The following is a 17359-nucleotide window of genomic DNA, read 5'->3' on the forward strand; positions in this document are numbered from 1 at the left end:
ACTAGGTAATCAATATGAATTAATATTGATGTCTGTCACAGAACATTTAATGATGGTATGTAGACACATGCACACATGTACCATAGTGCAAGTGTCACTGTGATGGCGGAATGTGAACTGTGTATAAAGTTGGTCTGCTCCACTACAACAACGCATGTCCTAATACACCAAAGATATACATAAAACTGTACCATACCATGTCAACAGTTCTGAGGAGGCATATTACTACAGCTGTTATAGAAGGAGCATGTACTGCAATGGCAGCAATGGCCATCAATACCTTAGCTCATATCACATATTCTAAGACCCTCCTGTAGCCATATTGTACATACATACCTCACTATAGCACATATCAATGACAGCAACATTTACATGTCAAGCACTTAGAGGGTCATAGAACATTATTAGGCTATGACCAACACCACATGGAATCCTAACCATTATTCTACCTGTAAAAAATCCCTATATCTTTATTATGGAAGATAGTAAGACTACTGTGTTTATGTGTATATTTTTGGATTATATTACATCCTACCACTGTCCATATGGGACATGTGCACCACATCATGACAGAATTAGCAATCACACATGCAGTGGTCTGGAGATGGCTTGCAGAGGCTTGTGTAGGGACACTGCTTTATGATCTGTGTACATGTATATTTGACATGAGGATATCTTCTGCTCCTCTGCAGGAAGGATGCCACATGGCCAGAGGAAAAATAAGGATGGTAGATGCATGGTGCTATGCGAAAGGCTCCCCGAGTGGTAATGAAATGAAGAGCAATACCAAATATCATACAATGACCATAATATACCAACACACACACACACACACACACACACACACACACACACACACACACACACACACACACACACACACACACACACACACACACACACACAAAAACAGCAGTAGACCGGGCCTGATTTGAACCTTATACTTGTGCATGTATAGAAGATGAATGCTATGTAATGTCACAGTACCTACACCATATATGTCTTAGTGTAACACTGTCATATTGCACTTTATGGAGCATAATAACATCATTGTATGCTGAGGAGAACATGTTCAGAGGGGTGTAGGACAAGGATGTGAAGTCACATCCCTGTGTAAAATTGTCTCAAAATTGATAGGTAATAGTTTATGTACAGACACACATTTGCCTGCTTTAATATTCAAATCCCTATATAGATATCTACACCTATATATATATATATATATATATATATATATATATATATATATATATATATATACATTAGTAAATGCACTTTTTATCTGTATGCACTTTTTAGATGTTTATTGCTAGCACTAGCATTTTTGTCAGGGTATTTTACTTTCTCAGATGCACAGCCTTATTAACTTTAATCAGAAGTGTTACTGTTACAACTGTTTTTCTTACACTCTTCTATGTTATTTCAGTGAAATGTAAATGTCCTATATTGTCAATGATACACGGGTGTTAGCCTTCAAGGATAGTCCATAGACACCTCTAGTGGAGTGCTGAGTACAAGTAGATGTGACTACCAATTGCATAAAAATGACTTTTCTCTGTTAAAAGTGTACACATTTTGTGAGAGATTGCATGAAAGCACTTATAAGAATTGACTGATGTGTTATTCCTTGTTTGATACAAACTGTCATTTGTCTATTGTTTTGCAGATAGAGAAGCTAAGCTCCATTTATGTGTTGCCACAACCAAAATATTTTTTACAGAGTTTTGCTCTTTCTAGTCCTTCTTTTGGATCAAACCTTGGTTTGTGTGTGACTGTGATATGTTACAACCACATAACCTTTTTTTATATTTTAGTAAATGATGTTTTGTGTTTCTCCAATGGGTTATATTGAAAAATTAATAAAATGTGTTATATCTAAGCAGGACTTTAAGTTATGTAATAGTTATGTGTACTATCCTTCTTTTGTGTTTCATGTCACCTAAGACTATGGCACCCAAGCATCCCAGTCCCCGCAAGCCCCCCTTCAGTGACTCTAAGAATGATGTCATTGTCCAAGCCTTTTGGTGACATGGTGCCTTTCTGCTTGAGAGAGGACATAGGGATATGCGTGTCAGAATGCAGATTTGGAACCAGATTGTGAACAATGTTGTTGGGGGGGAGCAGCAGGACATATGATCAGGTAATCATAGGGCTACTGATATGATTTCATCCACCCAGAGGAGAACAGCTGCAGTGGCTCATGGACAGCTGGCTACTGAGGGGGGTGGGGCAGCTACAGAGCCACCACTGACACCAAGTGAATAGTTCCTGCTCACTGTCAGGGATCCTGAGAGCTTTGTGGAAAGTACACAATAGTATGTGATTGATGTTGGTGCTGCTGTTTTAGGAAGGACAAGTATGTCCCAGGTAAGCTTATGTATGTCAATTTTTAATTTATTTTATAGTAAAATACTGAAACAATAGTTAAGTTGGTTTAACATTTTTTTGGAGGGGGTACTTATTTATAGATTGATGCAGTTAACAACACTTTCTGGATTATTACACATGGGCTTGCGGTGAACATGTCAGCCAAGTTTCAGTTAAAAATATTGTTAATGGACATATAAAGGCAATACATTTTTCTCCCTGTGTTATTGTTATTGTGATGATGGTGTGCTTACATTTTTCTTAACTTCTTCTAGGACCATCCTCGCTAGCAAGTGTGGAGTCATCTGCTCATGGTAAACTGAAGATGTTTATTCCAGTAACAATGAGCATTTGACAAAAATATGCATGTATCCATATGTGTGAGGTGGCTGTCAGGACTGTGTGTGTATATTACTTTTACAGTTTGTGATAGTGGCACCAGTGTTAGTTTGTTGGCATATATTAAATTGCAGTAGTGTAGGTATTAATTTTGTTCCTATGTTTGTTGTTTATTATCACAGAGGATCCTGACAGTGAAAGTGTAGGGCTTTTAACACCTGATGTCAGAGTACTGGATGACTCTGATGATGATGGTGGGCAAATACATGGGGGCTGTAGAGGTTGAATCTGATGTTGAGGTTCAGCCATCCCCTGTATTTCCATTGGATACAGCCAATAGGCCTACACAAATCTATTCCACTGACCCCTCTGATATTGTTGGACAGGTGGAGGGGAGGCACTTTATCAGGGTAGGATGGTTAATGCAGCTTCGGTGCCTGCTGACATAGCCAAAGTGTGGGCAAGATGCCGTGCAGGATTGTTGTTAGGGGTGCTCAGAGGAGACCTGTTGTCCACCTACCATCTGATCTTGGTATGTCTTTCTGTGCCACTCAGCATATGCTTAGGGACATCATGAAGATGCAGGCACATTCCAATACAGCCTCCGAAGAAATGCTTAAGGTTGTAGATGTGGCACAGGCTGACTGACTCCACAATTTTGCAAATTCAATGGATCAGATGAATGATATGTTAGAATGGCAGTGTCTCTGAAGGTATTTCTGCTGAGAGAGGGACGACATCCAGATGTATGTAGGTCACCCACATAGGTTCATAGCTTAGTACTAAGCTAACTGCCCTCGTGGGCAATTTTAAGCCAAGCAATTTATGCATGTGATAATCAAACCTTGCACCTTGTGTCTCTAAGGTAAATACCTTAACTATTATGCCGATGTGGCCATGCCTGATCACACTCTCATAGTGGCACTACTTCCACTGCTCCATCAGTGGTTGAGGTGCTCATACACAGACATAGTTGTACCATGGGTTCATGGTGCTGGGCATTATCATAAGGAGAGCTTATCCAGCTGACATCAGTCACATATATGTAGCAGCAGTGCATCTGACTGTGGGCATGGACATGCCAGTGCAACTCCTGCCAGAGCTGCCACAGACAGTTCTCACAGTTGGGGATGAGAGTGATGAACTGTCACCTCTACCATGCACAGCTCACACTTGTGCAACATACCAGGATGTAGAGCTAGCACAGAGCTTGGATGTTCTTGAAGACACTCACATACCAATTTCACCTGGAGTGCCCATGCAGACACACACAAATAATAGTTACATGGGTCAGTTGTGAGGCTTACAGCTCATTCTGTCTCAGTGGCCATTTGATACTTTATCCAAATGGCTGCCTGTTTCTCTTTCTTACTCACATGCATTTACTACCTTTTGTGTTAGCCTAGGCCTCCTGCCCCCCAACCCCACAGCACCCTGTGAAAAATGATGATGACTGTGCCATACCCTTGTTTTCTATCGTTTGGATTCAGTGATACATAAGTCTTTTGTCTGATGCTTAGAATGCATAGCTGACTTAGTGCTTAGTATATCTGTGTTTGTGATGCTGTTTTTCAAGATGAATTGCTTTCTTACAGGTTTTTGTATTATGTACATCACTCCCAACAAGGCTGGCCAAACCATAAATAAAAGTGGGATAAAGGCCCAGTAATAGGGAGACTTTTTAAATATTTTGATGTTACAAACATACAGTTGATAGAATAACAGGTTTTGCATTACTATATTTTTCAGAGGGATATGATGTCTGAAATTGAAATGTGTATTTTTTGGGCGTCCACTGAAGTACCCGCATGTTCAAGCGGGCGAGTGGGAAAAGAGAAATCGCTGCCGCCATGGACCCTAGAGCCCTCAGGACCAATTCCGCCGGAACCGAGCTGGAGTGGGGGATGTCCCGCACCTGGAGTCGCAGATTCCGAACTCTGTCGGTTGTGAGAAAGGCTCTTAACTCCCTCGTGTCTAACCTGGCTCCTATGAATTCTATCAACTGAGTAGGGACCAGGTTGGACTTTCCTACGTCTATTGTGATGCCTAGCCAGAGAGCTAGATGAAGAAAGGAGTCTCTTGCCAAGGATAGTAGATGCCTTGTTGGGGCGGTGAGAAGCCAGTCGTCCAGGTACGGAAAGACCTGCACCCCCTGAAGCCTCAGGTGGGCCGCAACCACTGCTAATACTTTGGTGAACACTCTGGGGGCTGTGGTGAGACCAAAGGGAAGGACCCTGAACTGGTAGTGACTGGCTCCCAGCCGTAAGCGAAGAAAGCTCCTGGACCGTCTGTCCATTAGTATGTGGTAGTACGCATCCTTGAGGTCTATAGAGCACATCCAGTGATTCTCTCCCAGAAGGGGGAGGATGGATTGTAAAGTGACCATCCGGAACTTTTCCTTGGGAACTGCCAGGTTTAATAGGGACAGGTCCAGAATGGGTCTTAGGTCCCCCATCTTTTTTGGCACTAAAAAGAACCTGGAGTAGAACCCTGATCTGATCTGGTCTGGGGGGACGGGCTGGATGGCTCTTTTCCTCAGCAGATAGCCAATTTCTGCAGAAGCAGCCTTCTTCTGATTGGCTGGAATGTCGGGGAGGGATTTTAGTTTTGGGACGTGAAGAAATGGGATTTTGTATCCTCTGGATATAATCCGGAGGACCCAGCGGTCTGATGTTATGGACTCCCATGCCGCTAGGTGCTCCGAAAAATGTCCCCTGACTGCCTCCAGAGTGGAGCAGTCGGGCAACCCCTCAGGGTTGCTGCGCGGGCCATTCAGGGAAAGGTTCTCTGGACCCAAAATTCCTGGGAGCCCCTCTGCCCCTGGGGCGGCATCCTCCCTGTCCTCCTCTGCCATGGAAGGACTGGTTGTCCGGAGCGGGTTGGGATTGCTGCGACTTCCGGAACCACATCTTCTTCTGGCCCTTTTGATTCCTAGAGTAGGACCTCTGGAGCACAGACAAGTGGACTCCGACAGCAGACAGCGTCTTCCCGTCCTTCTCGCTCTGGACCAAGGTGTCGCGAACTGTCCTGCCAAAAAGGGCAGAACCGTCAAAGGGGGCATTCGCGAATGACGCCTTGAAGGGCTCCGTGAAATCACAATGGTGGAGCCAGGCCTGGCGTCTCGTGACTAGGCCTACTCCTGCAGCTCTAGCGGCTCCCTCAGTAGCATGGGAAAGTAACCGCATAGAGGTATTGGTCACGGAACGTAGAGTGGCCATACGGGTGGAGTGCAAAAGTTTGTCCTCCTCCGACATGGACTCTGGGGGGGATGCAGCGTATTCTTTGATAAGATCACGCTGCATCCTAATGACATGTGCCAGATAGTTGAGTGCCCTCACTGAGAAGGTCGCTGAACTAAACATTCGCTTCCCCAAGCGGTCCATCATCCGAGACTCCTTGCTCGGAGGATGAACTGAGGAACTCTCTTGAGTGAGTTCCCTCTTAGTGGCTGCTGCCGTCAACATGGCATCTACCGGGGGTCCCTTGCTCCAGTGGGCACGGTCAGCAGGGGGGCTAAGAATCCTGTCTGGCCTCTTGGGGATTGGCTCCACGGTGTCCGGTTCCTTCCACGCCCTGGTGGTAATGAGGTCCACCAGGGGGTCGGTAGGAGGGGACACCCAAGAGGTAGACGGGCCCGCTTCAAATGCCTCCAAAAACACAGACTCGTCCGAGGAAGACTTTGGGGCAGACCACCCACCTCTTATACGAAGAATTAACATGATGTCTCCAAAGGAGACATCCTCAGGGGGTGATCTTGGGGAGCCTTCCCCTTCCTCCAAGTCCGTGTCTTCAGTTAAAGACTCGGGGGAGTCTATGTGCCTCCTCTTACACGTGTGCTTGCAAGATGCTTCCTTGGGGGGGCTGTCTGAGGAGCCCTCGCAAGCAGTGTCCAGTTCCAAAGAAACTGCTTGGGGCATTGAAACGGGCTGTCCCAGTGGCCGGGTGACGGAAGCCTGACCCAGAGCAGATGGAGTGCGGGACGGAGCCGAAGCAAGTGCCGGGGGTCCGGATGCCCTCAACAGAGCCCTCTCCACTACATCAAAAGCCAAAGGGGAGCCGGCCTTGACCAAAGGATCCAACAGTCGGCTCCCCCTCGGATCCGAGGAGTGGATCGGAGCCGGCGCCGAGCCCCTCGGATCCGAGGGACCAGTGAGCTCCGACATGGACGGCGCCGAAGGCACACTGAGTCCCCCGGATCCGAAGCTCGGTCTAAGGCTCTGAGAGGTCGGATCCGAAACACTCGAGGGCAGGCTCGGATCCGAAGTACCTAGTACTGTCGGCGCCGACCCACCCCCGGCTCTGAAGCTGCCCAGCTCCGAGCGCTCCGAGCCCGGGTAGCGGGTCGGAGAAGGAGCTATGGGCTTGAAAAATGGGGTCGAGCTCCCCCCCCGGGGGGGGGAGGCAGGAGCACTCCCATCTGCATCTGGGCCTGGATGAACCTTCACATCATCCAGTCCAGATCAACGTCGGATAGGCTATAGGTGGTCCTCGATGAGGCTACCGAGGTAGGCCTTGAATACCGCCTCGATAGCCTTGAAGGAGGTCGGGTCTCCTCCTCCTCAGGCCCTGGTGAAAAGGATGGGGCCGGAGCCGAGGAAGAGGAGAGCCAGCAGCCAGAGAGGCTGGAGGAGAAGCCCGCTTAGCCGGCGGGGCCGAGATGGAGGTCTCAGCCCGCTGCTTGTGGTGCTTCTCTCTCCGGTCCTTCTTCCTGGCTTCCCTCTCCTCCAAACCCGTAGAGGGAGTTTGAATCCCGGGAGGAGGAGGGGAGCAGGCAGGAACCAGCGGTAACTACCAACGGGGCGGAGGCCGAAGCCGAGTCCGGGGGCAAGAGTCCTGCCAAGACCAGCTTCGACCTCCGCTCCTTCAATGCCCTGGGGTTGAACCCTGCACAGATTGAACACCCAGAGGTGAGGTGTTCAACCCCAAGGCATCGAACGCACCGAGTGTGGCCATCAGCAGGGGATAGCTTATGGCCACACTCGGAGCATTTTGAAAAGATTGCCTTTGGGGCCTCAGACATTTTTACTAATCCTTTTTTTTTTTTTAAACAAAAAGGAAAGTTAAGAAAGTTAAATTAACCACTCACACAGAAGGCCCCAAAGAATCCACATGCACACAAGCTACGATACCAGCGAGGGGAGGGTACTATAAAGTTAACCAAATTAACAAAAAATTAACTTAAGAGAGGGAAAACCTAAAACTTTCACACAAAAAATTTTTTTTTGACAGAAATTCCTTAGTAAAGAACCAAAATTAGCACTTAGCTGACAGGAGCTCAAAATCCAGCTGTCACCATGAACGCGGCAAACTAGATCTGAGGTCATGTAGGGAGAGCAGGGCATTATGGGTGAGGGGAGGAGCTAGGAGCTCGGATCCATAGCTGGATAAACCATGCCAGTTCGGATCCGATATCGGATCCATACCCACAGGTTGCTGACAAATGAATTCTCCTACTTCAGATTATTTTTTACAGAGTTTTGCTCTTGTTAGTCCTTCTTTTGGATCAAACCTTGGTTTGTGTGTGACTGTGATATGTTACAACCACATAACCTTTTTTTATATTTTAGTAAATGATGTTTTGTGTTTCTCCAGTGGGTTATATTGAAAAATTAATAAAATGTGTTATATCTAAGCAGGACTTTAAGTTATGTAATAGTTATGTGTACTATCCTTCTTTTGTGTTTTATGTCACCTAAGACTATGGCACCCAAGCATCCCAGTCCCCGCAAGCCCCCCTTCAGTGACTCTAAGAATGATGTCATTGTCCAAGCCTTTTGGTGACATGGTGCCTTTCTGCTTGAGAGAGGACATAGGGATATGCGTGGCAGAATGCAGATTTGGAACCAGATTGTGAACAATGTCAATGTTGTTGGGGGGGAGCAGCAGGACATATGATCAGGTAATCATAGGGCTACTGATATGATTTCATCCACCCAGAGGAGAGCAGCTGCAGTGGCTCATGGACAGCTGACTACTGAGGGGGGTGGGGCAGCTACAGAGCCACCACTGACACCAAGTGAATAGTTCCTGCTCACTGTCAGGGATCCTGAGAGCTTTGTGGAAAGTACACAATAGTATGTGATTGATGTTGGTGCTGCTGTTTTAGGAAGGACAAGTATGTCCCAGGTAAACTTATGTATGTCAATTTTTAATTTCTTTTATAGTAAAATACTGAAACAATAGTTAAGTTGGTTTAACATTTTTTTGGAGGGGGTACTTATTTATAGATTGATGCAGTTACCAACACTTTCTGGATTATTACACATGGGCTTGCGGTGAACATGTCAGCCAAGTTTCAGTTAAAAATATTGTTAATGGACATATAAATCAATACATTTTTCTCCCTGTGTTATTGTTATTGTGATGATGGTGTGCTTACATTTTTCTTAACTTCTAGGACCATCCTCGCTAGCAAGTGTGGAGTCATCTGCTCATGGTAAACTGAAGATGTTTATTCCAGTAATAATGAGCATTTGATAAAAATATGCATGTATCCATATATGTGAGGTGGCTGTCAGGACTGTGTGTGTATATTACTTTTACAGTTTGTGATAGTGGCACCAGTGTTAGTTTGTTGGCATATATCAAATTGCAGTAGTGTAGGTATTAATTTTGTTCCTATGTTTGTTGTTTATTATCACAGAGGATCCTGACAGTGAAAGTGTAGGGCTTTTAACACCTGATGTCAGAGTAATGGATGACTCTGATGATGATGGTGGGCAAATACATGGGGGCTGTAGAGGTTGAATCTGATGTTGAGGTTCAGCCATCCCCTGTATTTCCATTGGATACAGCCAATAGGCCTACACAAATCTATTCCACTGACCCCTCTGATATTGTTGGACTTGTGGAGGGGAGGCACTTTATCAGGGTAGGATGGTTAATGCAGCTTCAGTGCCTGCTGACATAGCCAAAGTGTGGGCAAGATGCCGTGCAGGATTGTTGTTAGGGGTGCTCAGAGGAGACCTGTTGTCCACCTACCATCTGATCTTGGTATGTCTTTCTGTGCCACTCAGCATATGCTTAGGGACATCATGAAGATGCAGGCACATTCCAATACGACCTCCGAATAAATGCTTAAGGTTGTAGATGTGGCACAGGCTGACTGACTCCACAATGTTGCAAATTCAATGGATCAGATGAATGATATGTTAGAATGGCAGTGTCTCTGAAGGTATTTCTGCTGAGAGAGGGACGACATCCAGATGGATGTAGGTCATCCACATAGGTTCATAGCTTAGTACTAAGCTAACTGCCCTCATGGGCAATTTTAAGCCAAGCAATTTATGGATGTGATAATCAAACCTTGCACCTTGTGTCTCTAAGGTAAATACCTTAACTATTATGCCGATGTGGCCATGCCTGATCACACTCTCATAGTGGCACTACTTCCACTGCTCCATCAGTGGTTGAGGTGCTCATACACAGACATAGTTGTACCATGGGTTCATGGTGCTGGGCATTATCATAAGGAGAGCTTATCCAGCTGACATCAATCACATATACGTAGCAGCAGTGCATCTGACTGTGAGCATGGACATGCCAGTGCAACTCCTGCCAGAGCTGCCACAGACAGTTCTCACAGTTGGGGGTGAGAGTGATGAACTGTCACCTCTACCATGCACAGCTCACACTTGTGCAACATACCAGGATGTAGAGCTAGCACAGAGCTTGGATGTTCTTGAAGACACTCACATACCAATTTCACCTGGAGTGCCCATGCAGACACACACAAATAATAGTTACATGGGTCAGTTGTGAGGCTTACAGCTCATTCTGTCTCAGTGGCCATTTGATACTTTATCCAAATGTCTGCCTGTTTCTCTTTCTTACTCACATGCATTTACTACCTTTTGTGTGAGCCTAGGCCTCCTGCCCCCCAACCCCAGAGCACCCTGTGAAAAATTATGATGACTGTGCCATACCCTTGTTTTCTATCGTTTGGATTCAGTGACACATACGTCTTTTGTCTGATGCTTAGAATGCATAGCTGACTTAGTGCTTAGTATATCTGTGTTTGTGATGCTGTTTTTCAAGATGAATTGCTTTCTTACAGGTTTTTGTAATATATACATCACTCCCAACAAGGCTGGCCAAACCATAAATAAAAGTGGGATAAAGGCCCAATAATAGGGAGACTTTTTAAATATTTTGATGTTACAAACATACAGTTGATAGAATAACAGGTTTTGCATTACTATATTTTTCAGAGGGATATGAAGTCTGAAATTGAAATGTGTATCATTATTTTCTAACTTCACTGTTTAATAACTTTCCAGTAGAAAAGTATGAGGCCAAACTGTGGGCATTCTGTGAAAATCTGTACTTCTGAGAGGAATGACTGTGTGATTCTTTGATACCTAAGACCTATTCGTTGATAGAGGACACATGTACTCACATAAGTCACTGCTGTCACAAATTGATGTTATTGCTATAAAAATCATCCACCCTATATTACTTACAGTAGCAAGTAACATAATTCAAGGTATGCCATTCATCTGTATTCGTAGACATTTGTTTTTCTATTCCAGGTTCAGTACATAGCCTGAAAATCTGGCAGTTGCAAGAGTTTTAATTTGGGGTGGACTCTGTGCAATGTTAGCAGTACACAGCTATTACATGTGTAAGTAAAGGTTGTGAGCATTGCCTGGCATTAATGTTACTGTATGTATATGCATAGGATGAAGGATTTAGCCCCTTAGGTGGTGAACATGTGTGCTCTCCATTGTCTCTTGGCCAGTGTGAGGGCATATTGTGCACACCTATATCTGCCTACATCCACAGCAGCTGCAGGTTTCCTTTCTGACTACTCACCTGCATGTGGCTGTGATGGTTTTGCCAGTGGTGGTGGGATGTGTGCCCCTTCCCCTTGGTTTTCCTGCTGAAGTTTTCTCACCATAATGTTGTCAAGCATGGCACAGACTGTGAAGATTTTAGCACATGTATGGGGTTGTACTGCAGGGCATCCCCAGATGTATCTAGGCACCAGAACCACAACTAAAGCAGACAAATACATGATCTTTGATATTTCTTGTTTGAGTGTCTGCCTCATGATAGCATTCTTCAGTTGGCTTGTTTGCATTTCTGATGGATGTCATCAGCCATGTATCCAGTGCAGAACCTGTATCCCCCAGTAAATGAACCTGTGGGATATCCTCCCTAAAAATATCTGATAAAGTTGAGATTTGTGCCATGTGAATCATGGTTACTGCCTGGGTTGTCAGGACATGTATTCAGGATGATTCCCTTCGCAATATATATGACCTGGCAGTTACTGGAGTGGAAACCCTTTCTATTTATGTACATCCTTCTGTGTTCCCCTGGTGGGGCTTTGATTTCTACATGTGTACAGTCTGTGGCACCCAGGACATACGGTAGTGTGCTACATGGTAGAACTCTTGCATAGTTGTAGCTCTGTCCTCAGGTGAACAAGGGAAATATAAGTACTCACTGGCATGTTATAGCACAGCATTCAGTAATATATGCAGGATCCTGGATGTTGATGCCTTTGATACCCCCAGCATGTCCCCTGTTGGTCTGTGGAAGGTTTCTGTAGCTAATATTCTAAGTGCTACACCTACCTTATTCCCCCCTCGGATTACCCTTACTCTGAATTGAGGATGACAGAGGTTGCAGAGCTCCTGTAGTATACCTCTATCCACCCCATAGCACGCTATAATTTCTACCTCATGCAGATTGTGAAAAGTTAAACAGGGTCTAAACAAACTTCTCCTTTTTGGCCATGGTCTTTGCAGCAGCAGCAGCAGCAGAGAATTGGGCCTGTTGCACATACACATATATAAGAGCAACAGCAACCCATAGCATTCTTTATGTGTAGACTAGTTTCTGTGGCTGTATTCCAGTAGGTTTTGGAATTCAAGGGAAAACCAACACTGAGTCTACACAGTTGCTTTATAGGTTTTTGCATAGCTCCTCCATCTTGGATTGGTTGATTAGCATACAATTCAGTTGTTTATACTGTAATTAGCATGCCAGGATGTTTACCATATTTGCACAGCTCTACATGCCATGTGGAGACACTTACTGAATACATAACTGTGCGTTATCATGTGCTCGTCATGGTGCAATGTGTACATGGAATAAGCGGACTGTGTAGGCTTTAGTGAATCTGCACTGAATATCTGTGATATATTACACATGCATATGAAAGCCCAATACTTTACAGTGGCTGCAATGCTACTATAGTCCTAAAATTACTGAAGGGAATTTAAGTAGTAGTAAAGTTATAGCCAACATTATGCAATAAAATCTGTTTATGTGGTCAATATACAACTAACATGAGGTTACATACTATGCTTATGTGTGAATTTACAGCAATTCTGAGATAAAATGATATGCTTTTCTGTGTGTAGTTCACATTACATGCAGTCTGAAAGGAGTACTTACTATTGGCACTGAACTTAACAGGTGCACAGCAGAAGTAAACAGGAATTAGCTCCTTCTAAATGAACATCCACATGTTGTGCACTGTGTAATATCTGGAGCAAATTCATTTCATCATATGAAACATTATTAACAGCCAAGCAATAGAACATATACCATCAACATGAAGTATTATTAGCACATCCAATTCTTTCTGGACAGATTGGGTTAGAAAATTCCTGGTACCATATTATAGAAGACAGCATCTTTTGTATATATATATATATATATATATATATATATATATATATATATATATATATATATATATATATATATATATTTATATATATATATATATATATACACACACACACACACACATATATATATATATATATATATATATATATATATATATATATACCTCAAAACATCAAAAGCCTACAATACCGAAGACCAAATAGTTGAGATGAAAGCATCGAAACCTCACTTCAGAGAATAACCATTCCCACAGTATGTAACCACTCATACCACAACTAACAAAAACAAAACCATACCATCTCCAACCCACACCCCCTAATGAGGGGGGCTAAGCCCCCCACCCCCCTAACTAACTATACCAACTCGGAGATCGTACTACAGTTTGGAAAGTCCACCTTGTTGGCCAACAAATTTACTTACACTGGGAATGGATTTGATGAGCCGGTCATTCACTAAAGTGAGGTTTCGATGCTTTCGTCTTGATGATTTGGTCTTTGATATTGTGAGCTTTCCATGTTTTCAAGTATATACATATATAGTATCTTTATATATATATATATATATATATATATATATATATATATATATATATATATAGAGAGAGAGAGAGAGAGAGAGACCACTACTTTTATTGAGCAGTGCTTTGGTCGACATCTGTTTAGTTGACACAATTGGGTCAACTAAACAAATGGTTGACACCTTTGTGACAATAGTAGCACATCAGATGATTTCTGGGGTTGGGGAATTTGTTCTTTCCTTGTGAATTGTGCACTCTTAGAGTTAGAATATATATAATTAGCAAGAGTTTGGAGGGCTTGCTCCCCACGTGGAGGGTGCAGGGTTGCTTGCTCACTTCTTCTGACTTTTGTCATAAATGTTTTGCATGCAACAAGATTCATGATTAGCACATGCATAGTAGTGTGTGTGAGAGAGAGAGAGAGAGAGAGAACAAGAAGAGATCTATTGCATACTTCAAAATTTTGCAGGCTCTTGGTGCCTAAAATATAATTGCCTCCAAATATTCCTGTTTACAGACAGTAGTTCTAGCTTCACATCATTGTACAGACCACTCAGTATAACAGAGCAGCAGTTTCAATGATTGCAAACATCAGTCTGTTTTATGAACATCAAGGCCTTCTTAGTGAGCAGTTTTAGTATTTATCCCAATAAAACCACTGTTGAGCCATCACAGAACTTATATTATTTAGAATTTACAATAAAAACGGGCTTTCATCCATTTAGTACTGGACTTCATCAGATAAAATGAATCACAAAGTACCTCCATTATATAGGCCTATCAATCAATCAATCAACCAATCAAAATCACAAAAAAACACTTCCTACTATTGTAGAAGTTCTTACTAAAATGAATTAAAGAAATATGATACATTAAATAATTTTTATATTACCCATTTAATCCATACAAACACACATAACATTAAATCTAAACTTATAAATACATTTATAGTAATAATTAAACTAATAATGTAAAACTCTTAAAACATTTCACAAATTCCCAGACTTTAACAGCAATATACTATTGATGAGTACTTTATCATTAATTCCAGGGTACTGGCTGGCATTCCATTTGATTTGCCATAATAATTTCCTCTTTTCTAAATAACATTGTCAATCACCCTTCTAATATTCTATGGAACTTTATCTATCACAGGGAACAGACACTTTTAAACTCTTTTCATTCTATGTTGTATTAGAAAAGAAAAACATTTTCAAAATAGATGATATGGAAAAAGAGTTAGACGGGGGAAGTGCAAAGTGAAAACAAGACAAAAATGTGCAGAAAGGATGTAGGAAAGAACCATAGCTATCAATTTCTTCGGGAATAAAACATACAAATTTGGCTGAATTTGGACTGTCATCCACCAGAGAGAGGGGTGACTGCAACACAATCTGCTGTATATAGAATTGTACAGAGAATTTGAAATACTGATGTGTGTCATGACCATGTGTGCGAAATGGAGAGCTATATGGGATGTTTTTTTTTTTTTTTTGCAAGGCCAGTGCCCTTTTTTTGTGACAGAGAGGAATGTTAGGGATGAGATGAATAATGTCTGGGTGAGGTAAGTTGGCAGGTGAGAAAGCAATTGCAGACAGACAAGACAAACAAGACTGGAGACAGGGATGTTGAAGGATGCATGAGATGGGTGAACACCATGGATGTGCTTATGGAGGGGATATTGCAAACCCATTGACATAAAGAGGGGTGACAGTGAGAATCACGTCCTCACCCACTGGACTGCAATCACTGTCACTTTACTGTGCCAATGGCTGCATTGCCTGATGTCTGCATTGCCTTGTGTTATTTAATACAACAATGGAGAGCAGTGTCTCCAGCCGGCATAGGAGTGCACCAACAGTGCAGTGCACAATCCTACGCACCATCACTGGTAGTTCATCATGGGTGATAAACTCACCTCACCTGCCACTGTGTCTGGAGAAAGCCACAGGCCTGTCCACTGGGACAGATATACCTGAGGAGACAGGTAGTACAGGGATGACAAAAGGGGTGCTACCAGGTACTGCACCAGACATATGGGCAGCAGTGCTGTAGCCACTGTGGTGGGGGTAGGTGGATCCTGTGGGACAGTCCTACCCTGTTGTGCTGTGAGAAAAAAAAAAGAAAATAATAAGCCTCCAAAAAAGAGAGAGAGAGAGAGAAAAGGGGGTTGGGATGAGAGAAAAAAAGAGAGAACATTAGTAACTTCATATGTGACATACAAAGCATTGATATAATTATTTTACTCTATTCTATTACCTTTGCTTTTAACACTACAAACTCCTAACAAATACCTCTTTTTAATGTTCAGACTACCCAGCTTCTAACAGATGTACAATATACTATAGACTGAGGTAAGCAATCCTTGATGTGTGCATACATTGCCCATATAAGTGGTCCAAATATATTGATTACAGTTTACAACAAGCCAGTGGCAACACTGCTTTACAGCTCTGATGTTACATTGCAGTATTGATGAAACCTTAACATATTTTATATATCATATATTTAATATATTTGGGAAGTAAAGGCACAACCTATGACTACTTTGTAATACTGAGCTGTTGTTCTGCCCTCCAGTACAATGTATGTATACTTTTTAATTACAGTTTCAGAATGAATGCTCAGTTTGATACAACTGTATAAGTTACAAATAAATGTATTGTAACTTTTTAATGCTAAAATAACCCCACTGTAGGGATGCATACATACTACATGATTCTCACATCAGTGCCATTCTAGCATCATGAGCCCACTGATTCAGTGCCCAGTCTGTGATGGTTGCGAAAAAAAATAGAACACAACATAATATCATTAAGCATACCAATTCTGACTATATCTATCTTTTAACTTTGACAAGCAGTCTCTGTAAGTGACATTTACTCATCTGTGGGGTTCCCCCAGTCCTGCTTTCCTTGATCCAATGGTTGAGAGTATCCCTCTTCCTCATCCTGAGGTCTCTGTAGTGGTTCCTACATTATTCACCAGTATGGGGGATACTGGTATCACTCGTCAGAGCCTGGGCAAGACTATTCCATGCCTCCACCTTGTAATCCGAGCCACGACAGTCAACAGGCAACAGCTTGGACCCATGTAAATTCACTAAGAGTCCAATAAACACTTTGGACTCCTGGACACCCCATCTTTGAGGACAGAATCTCAAAAACTCTTCAAGAGCACCAGTCATGCCTATCATGGATCAAGATCAATGTAGAATAATGTTTTCTGACCAACTACAGGTATTGCACTTACTGGGACTGCACACTTTCTGGATTTGTAACATTTGAAAGTGTTGTGCATCTCTCACGAACATGTTGCACAAGAATGCGCACTGCCGGGAAATGTTTTTGTGTGATGGCCAATACTAATAATTGAATACATCAGGTGTATATGTGTAGCTGTCTAGGTCCTGTCTGCTATGTGGGCGGTCCATTTATGCAGTTTGTACACTGTCACTTTACGCACAAATGAAATGTGCATAGCTTTCTC

This window comes from Protopterus annectens, chromosome 3.part0 (assembly GCF_019279795.1).
Source record: "Protopterus annectens isolate FY-2018-M chromosome 3.part0, PAN1.0, whole genome shotgun sequence".
Taxonomy (NCBI): Eukaryota; Metazoa; Chordata; order Ceratodontiformes; family Protopteridae; genus Protopterus; species Protopterus annectens.